Consider the following 7,955-nt stretch of genomic DNA (forward strand, 5'->3'; position numbering starts at 1 on the left):
AGACAACTTATCATGTTTTACTTTATTTTTTTAGTTATGATTATGTGATCAGTTGTAATTGAAATTTAATACACTGGCAGTCAATTAGACTTGTTTTAATATGAAAGAAAGAAAATATGTATACGAATTGTCATGTGGGAACAATCAGGAAAGTAAATGTTGAAAATGTTAGAAGGCAGAATACAGAAATATTTTTCTTCATGGTTGTGAAACCACACATTCAATAAAGGGAGACAACACTAGAAAACAGCCCTAGTACAATACAAATATACCGGATAAAAGCTTGTAATGTGAAACCTGTTTTAACCAAATTGAATTTTACAGGTCCAACTGTACAGAAGTTTGAGAAAGTATACTAGGTAATATATTTATATACCAGTTCTCAGTGTATATCAGCTCAGTTTTTCTCTTGTAACAGTTTTATACCACACCACTGATGTTGCAATTCTTATCAAACGCACCTAAACACTGCATTACCAGAACAGAAAATGCTTAATTTATGATTATACTGTTAAAGTATTAATTTTAGTGATGTACTTTATTGATTTTTAACACCATATCACGCTTACAATTTTTTGATACCGCAAACATTGATACTCGCCAATATGTTAACTGGACAAAATTCCTGAAAATTAGAAACCACGAAAATAAATATGTTTACGTTATTCTAATATGTTAAAGATGTTACACATATCAATTATGTTTTGTCAAGAATAATGATGACCTCAAAAAGCAGGTCACCATACTTATATTATAGATGAGAAAAAAAAATCAATGCATTTCTTATTTAGGTGAAACATTCTCATTCTTTTAATAAACTAGCTACATTTATTTAGATTAAAAAAACATCTCGGCAGATTTTCGGCCTGCAGGATGTTAAAGGAAACCATATTGAAATAAAAGAATACTGTTTAACAACATCTTAACTAATGGTGCAAATATTAATTGAAATAACCACTTACAAGAGAATAACTGAATTGTTAGCATAGATTCTTTCCCTTGATTACTCTTCTACAATAACATGTTAATTCTTAATAGTCTAGTTTTAGCTTCATTTTCCTTACAAGAATTTCTATTACATAACGTTTTGAAACCCAAAGTCCGATCTGCATTGTGCTGACTTCTGGCTTTGTGAAAAGCTTCATTTCAATGCAAAATCTTCTTTTTTATGCTTTTCTCAGCAGTTTTTTTTACATGTAAAAACAGATATTTATAATTTTTGAATGGTATTTTTCCTTTGATATTGTGTAAATGACAATCTCCATAGATTTGGACCTGTTGTCATGAAACCAGGCAGAATAAATCATGTAGTATCAAAAATAGTAGATGTAATCTATACTTTTGAAATTGGGTTTGTACCAGTAAGTTTTGTCTCATGACTAAATATGTGTTTTCTGATACGTCCGCTTGCTTTTAAATGCTGTTTATACTATGCCCAATTTTCATCTATATACTTCACTTACAAGGCTAAAAACTATATAAATTCTAAAAATAAAACCATTTTAAACCAACGGGAACTCCACTTCGTTTTTCTCTTAGAAATTTTTTTCCAGTCAGTATTGACGAACTGTTCGTTTCTCACCGTATTTTCCTTCTTGTATATTGCATATTTTTCTGTACGACAGTCTTTTTGTAGCCAGAATATAAACTTTTAAATTTCCAATGCATAGAAAATGTTCCTGTGCCCGGAATTTTTTAGAATTTCCAAGGGAAGTAACACAGATGGACTCCCGAGATGTTCTGTATTTGCTAAATTAAATGAAAAGGCATGAAAATCATGCTTATTGCAGTAGTTGAAGTGGTCTAAGGCACAAACTTACCAACTGGTTGGAAGGTGGGGGTGTTCTTCTAAAATTTCCTTGTTCTGATTTTAATCCATTAATAATCTAGCTGATACATTTTGCCACCTAAAAAGAAAATATTACCAACAAATATTTAATACTTCAATACTTGTTGATAGAGGTACTGCTGATATTCTGTAACCCCACCCTATTCTTATACATGTAATTCGCTTTTGAAAAAAAAAAGTAGACTTATTCACATAGTCTGTAAGAAAAAAAGAAACATAATCCCATAAAATTTACAAGTACATGTACATACATGCATGTAGAATGACAGCAATTTTCAACTTATTTCTATAGCTTAACTTTCAACTGGGACAGTAGTTTGACAATTAAGTAAGACAATTAACATATAATTGCTTTTTCCTCACCAATATTTGCAAGCTGAAAAAAAATGGTTCCTATTCAAAATGCACATACTGTATATAAGAAGTACTCCTCTCCCAGTTTACAGGCTTTATACATATGTAATCAATAATTAAAAAAATATATTTTTCTCATTGACCTATAAAACCCAGCAACTGGTTAAAAATTAAAAATTAAATGGTTTGTTCTTATTATATGACTAGGAATAGGAACATAATTTGCTATAATAATATACTTGTACAATTGTTGATTATGATACAATAATTGTAATCATGAGATCCTTCATACTAATAGCCGTTTTTTGATTGGTCGAGAACGTCGATGCCAGAAAGTTCATACACGCATGAACTTCGTCAGGTCGTTCATACATGCATGAACGCCAGTCAACTTGAAACCAATATGGCGGCCGCGTAGTTGATAAAGTGTTGCAACGAACTAAACGGAATAATATAGCCGTAAGAATATTTTAGTACGTGCACATTGATTTTACCGGTCAAGTTTTTTTACAGAGAGTAATTTTCAGCTCGAGGAAAGAAACTTTTAACTGAGTCTGACTGAACCCCTGAAAACACCTTATTCTAATTTCCCTTCTTCCTTGTTGTAAGTCCTTAATAATTTTATTCCTGTTTCATCTCGTATTTTCAATGCCAACTATCACTTCGTCCATACCGCCTTCACTGTTGTTGAGCAGCCGATTATGTGTAAATATTCGTCTGCACTCCCATACGTGTGCAATGGAACGTGTGTGTATTGAAGCGTAAACATAAACACAGTGTATCAATATAACCGACTGAAGCTCTAAGACGGTAAATTTGACTGTCGGATAGAATTATAAGGATTGAACATCTGTTTTCGGTAAAATAACTTGTTCAATCCTACGGCCGTTCATTGAGTTTGGGAGCTCCGAGATCCGTTCATACATGCATGAACGACCGTAAATAGTTGTTCAATCCTATAATATATTATGTACATGTATTAAACTGAATTTACAAGTTATTAAAGATATGTAGATATAATAAATATTTAAAAAAAAAACATATTTCCAGTACCCGTTATGATATATTACTTTATGTGAAGAATTGAACCACACACACAAACAATAATGATGTGGTTCCAAACACCCTAGATACTTTATGTTTTTTTCTTTCATTTTCAGTAAGGCCTAATAAATAAATATGTGTGGTTTATGTCATCTCCTTGAAAAAAAATAGTTTTTTTTTAAATTTAGATTAACCATATAAGCTGATGCTGGCACTTTCTTAAAGTATGGGTATAATATTAGCTTTTGACACACTTTAACATAGGGGAATTACATTGTTTTATGTACACAAAATTCAAAATTTAAGAAAAATTCAAAATCAGACAAAAACAAAAATTCCTTTTCTTTTGGTGTAGCACTTTGTCCTCTTATAACTTGAAAACTGTAAGAGATATCTGAAATCTAAAAATACGGACATGGATTTTTATGTGAAATCCAATTTTAAATATTTTGAATTTTAAAAATTTCGAATTTGAAATGAAAATAAACAAGAGGCTCGAAGTGCCTGAATTGCTGACCTAGAAAACCATGCCCTATGAACTAAGTAAGTAAAGTTATTATGCTTAGTCACCATGTTTGACAAAAAAATTTTTAAAAAAAGCATATATTGATGAATGTTGTCAGTTCAAAAAAGGTAACTAAGGGACTGTAAAATGCTGGAAATGCCTTCAAAGTGTTTCTAGAACCTCTGAAAATAATTTGGACAGGGGTCTCATTATGTCCTGTTATTCCACTGGGTCAGAGGGGGCATTACACCAGTATATTTTTACTGAAAGAGATCATAATATTAAGTTAAACAATGGCTATCCAACATTTTCATCGTCACCTTTCAATATCAGTAGACCATGTTTACTGTATAAACCAATTATTGTTAAAATAAATTGTATGAAAATAAGCGGAAAATGGCCGCCCAGAACGACCTTTTGACATCACCATTCTACATAAAACACCTAGCTTCCTACAGAAATTTAAAAATCGTTGGAATCTGAGCAACAGGTGAAAAATGGTCGTAAAAAGACTGCTTAAAAATAATGTCAATACTGTAAGTCATCTCAGAATATCTTCTTTGTCTTATTGATAGCTTTCATTTTATTCTTCTATCGCTATAAAAAAGCAAATTGGCCTAAAAATAAAGAGATCAGACAAACCAAAATATACAATGATTTTTATAATGAATATAATTGATGATGAGTAAGCATTTTTGGGTATTTACTAAATTTGTTTATTCGTTTGTTGGGGTTTAACATCCGAGCAGCAGTATTTCAGCCATATTCAGACGATGAACATGAAATTGATAAAATAAACATGAAATGATGATGAAATGAAAAAGGGATGGGACACAAGGACAATGGGGTCGACAAATTTTGATAGCCACTGGAAATAGGGAGAGGTGGGTAGGGTCGGGCAATTTAGCCTCCTGTGGCGGAGCCCTGTGGTTCCTACTCCGGGAGAATACCACAGTAGGGTTCTTTAACGTGCGAGGAACGTGGCATCGTTCCCAACACGGTGCACCACTATGGTTTGCGGTCAGGTTTTCCGTATGATAGCCTGACAACCCCAGCATGTAACACGCCAGGGGTACCCCATTCCACCGCCTGGGGCACACATCCCAGTTGCTCTGTGGGCAGAGCGCCCTAGCCCCCGGATAGGGTTCTGAGCACTATTTAGTCGCCTTTTACGACAAGCTTAGCGCTGCTGCAGGCGTATTCTTTTAACACCCGGACCTGCACAGGGCTACTAAATTTGAGAGGTTGTTTTTGTACTTGTCGGAGAACACACATAATAACTCAAATCTGGCAACAAAATGATATAGTGATATTCTGTAGATCAAAAACAAAATTCTGGTCTCATGGGCCTATAATATAGATGGGTCTGAAATATTCCCAACGATGTTAGGACTGTCAAATTTGCGATGCAAATTTTTGGTCGTTCCCTCGTCTTGACTGGATCTCGTACCGCTGTGACATCTATGGCCGTCATAGAAGTCACAGCGGTAAATTGGCATTGCAATTTGAGAGTTCTAACATCGTAGGAAATTTTTCCAGACCTGTACTGATATGATACCAATAATTAACAATATAATGTACTTCTACCTTCACAGGATTCCGACTAGAAGAAGGGGACGTAGAGTACTATATCCTGGTATGTAGATTGTTAAAGATCGTTATATTTAGAAGAACATACACCGTTGATGAAATACATAGTCCAACAAAGAGTAATCAAGGAAACCAAAAATCTAGCAGAAATCAAAAGAATGTAATCCAGGGACAAAGACCAGACATGGAAAAACAGACACACATAACACAGGAAGCATAAAATACCCAAAAAAAATATGTACAAAGAAACAAAATTGAAATGTAATAATGGTACATCTTAATGAACACGTAACAGTCATGACATTTATAGCGCATGTTTGATAGTCAATGACTGCGATAGTCAGTTGAGCAATGTTAATTGCTTATTGATTTTAAAATGACTATTAGAAAATTGTATACACTCATGATATTGTTCCAGATCATTCCTACATAAGTAAATATGTCACCATATTATGCTTGAGCTGTAAGAGAAAACATTATGCGATCACATTTTGAAAGACTAGTATGCAAGAAACTAGTGCTTTCAATATTTTTCTATTACATCATTTGCTTTAAACTACAGTTTTTCTCCCAATTATTCAAGTTTTAAATTTGCAAAGAAATTACCATCATCAGAAACGGGAATTAACTGTCTCCCACTCACCAACTGCGGCCAATGCACCAGCTGGGTGATTAAAAAGCAGTTGTACAGGAGCCCAGCTGGAAACAGATCTTAAAATCTTAACAAGTCGATGGGGATTGCATTTTGTTGGAAAAGGAGACCAAGCTTTCATGAAAAAGTTTTAAATTGAAATGAAATAATATTAAAACTGGTCCTTAATTTCTTTTATAATTAATAGTATTCAATAGGAACAACAGTAAAATATTTATTTATGTGCTTATAATTTCAATGAAGAAACGTCTTTATAAATTCTTAAGGCTATTGGCCGAGAATGTTTTCAATCATTTCTGTTAAGGTGTAACTAATTATTTAAACTCAAATATATGCATATAATATGTGGAGATTTATCGCATCCTCTCTATTATCATAGTTTACAACGATTTGAGTTTCAAAGAAATGTGTAATTTTACGAAACAGCTGAAACCCCCCTAAAATATAACAAGTACTGTCTTTAAACAAAAAAGATGGCCGATGCATTTTCTTGCTTTGTTCATTCCCATTTAAAAATCAGATGTGGAATAATTGCCAATAAAACAGTTGTCTACCAAAAGCACAGCAAAAAACAATTAAAACTTCTACAAATATGAAATTCATATCCAATTTAGATTTTATTTGGTGTGCTGTGTATCACTATGTAATGTTTCTTATTTTAATTATTTAATTGGTTCAACAATATAGCTGTTTCCAGTTATTCAATATAAAAAAGATTATTCATGAATCAATATAAATCAGGACACCAATACCCCTAATGGAGTCTTAAATTTCACAGCGGCTATTACTTTTGTCCAATGAAATGCGAGGTTGTAAGTTCCATCAGTTATGTGGCCATTGTTAAACATCATGAGCGTCACGTTTGATGTAAAAGTGAACTCAATACGTACTGTGTCAAAAAAATAGAGTGATAAAAGGTTGTACTTTTAGCTTCTGAAAAGGTCTCCAAGTACTCTCAGAATGCAGGATTTGCTTTCAAAATTCAAAATTGTCTTGGGGAGCATACCCTCAAACCCCCCTAGCAAGTTTGGCCCACATCGCAGGCCTCACACAAGATACCTGGCCACCTTTTCATCTGAGCTACCACTTTTTAAAATGTAAGGGCCCAGGTGGCTACTACTAGTATTTTTAAAATTTTTGCCCTTATTCATGCTTTTTACAAAATTGAAACCAGTTGGCTTAGATGACACATAGGATATAATATTATATATGAAAAATATTTTTTAGATGACGAGATGGAAGTTGCAAGGCATAATTTTGGCATTGGTAAGTAATCGGTATTTATATTTATTTATGATTCTTTTAATGGATGTCTATACAGTCCTTGAACCGATCCGCGCAACGATTTGACGGGTCGATGATCATCGACTGATTGATCGCTGACGGATGGATGACCGGTGACCGATCTGATTGCAGTTTTTTAATGTGAAATGACGTAAGATCTGTTTTAAATAAAAGAAATGTAAAATAAAAGTATAAATTGATGTTTAATTCTAATACATTATGTTAATATGTGTAAAATTGGCAAAGAAGACAGCAAAAACCGTAAGATACATTAACCGCTCTGTGGCCACGTAATGCGATCTCCAGTTAAATGGATCAGTTTGACGGATCGATGACTTACCGGAAACTGAACGGTGATCGATGACCTATCGTAATTTTTGTTGCAGGGATCGGTTCAGGTACAGTGCAGTCTGTCAGTTCATTATGGCCATCATTGCTTCTTGAAAATGGTAACAAAAAGTTTATATTTTTGTGTTTTTATACCACCTGCATCAAATGTTGGAAAGGCATGACTACGGTAGTACTTATCTGGCATTGGTCTGGTCCATGTCCAGAGTTTCATGTTAATATGAACCACTTAATAATGCTAGGTCATTCATTTTTGGTGAAATTATCAAATCTTTCTCATAATTTTCATTTGCCCCAACAATCACAATAAATTTACTTTAATTTTTTCT

At 33.4% G+C, this 7,955-nt stretch overlaps 1 long non-coding RNA gene across 1 annotated transcript; it reads left to right on the forward strand.

The window, feature by feature from the left end:
* Positions 1–327: 327 nt before the first annotated feature.
* Positions 328–7,261, forward strand: LOC148598516 (uncharacterized). Its single transcript, XR_015918689.1, has 3 exons — positions 328–359; positions 5,348–5,388; positions 7,222–7,261. It is a non-coding gene; the product is annotated as an uncharacterized LOC148598516 (long non-coding RNA).
* Positions 7,262–7,955: the final 694 nt, after the last annotated feature.

This window comes from Perna viridis, chromosome 14 (genome assembly GCF_037379345.1).
Source record: "Perna viridis isolate PV_CMFRI_1.1 ecotype Kerala chromosome 14, ASM3737934v1, whole genome shotgun sequence".
Classification (NCBI taxonomy): domain Eukaryota; kingdom Metazoa; phylum Mollusca; class Bivalvia; order Mytilida; family Mytilidae; genus Perna; species Perna viridis.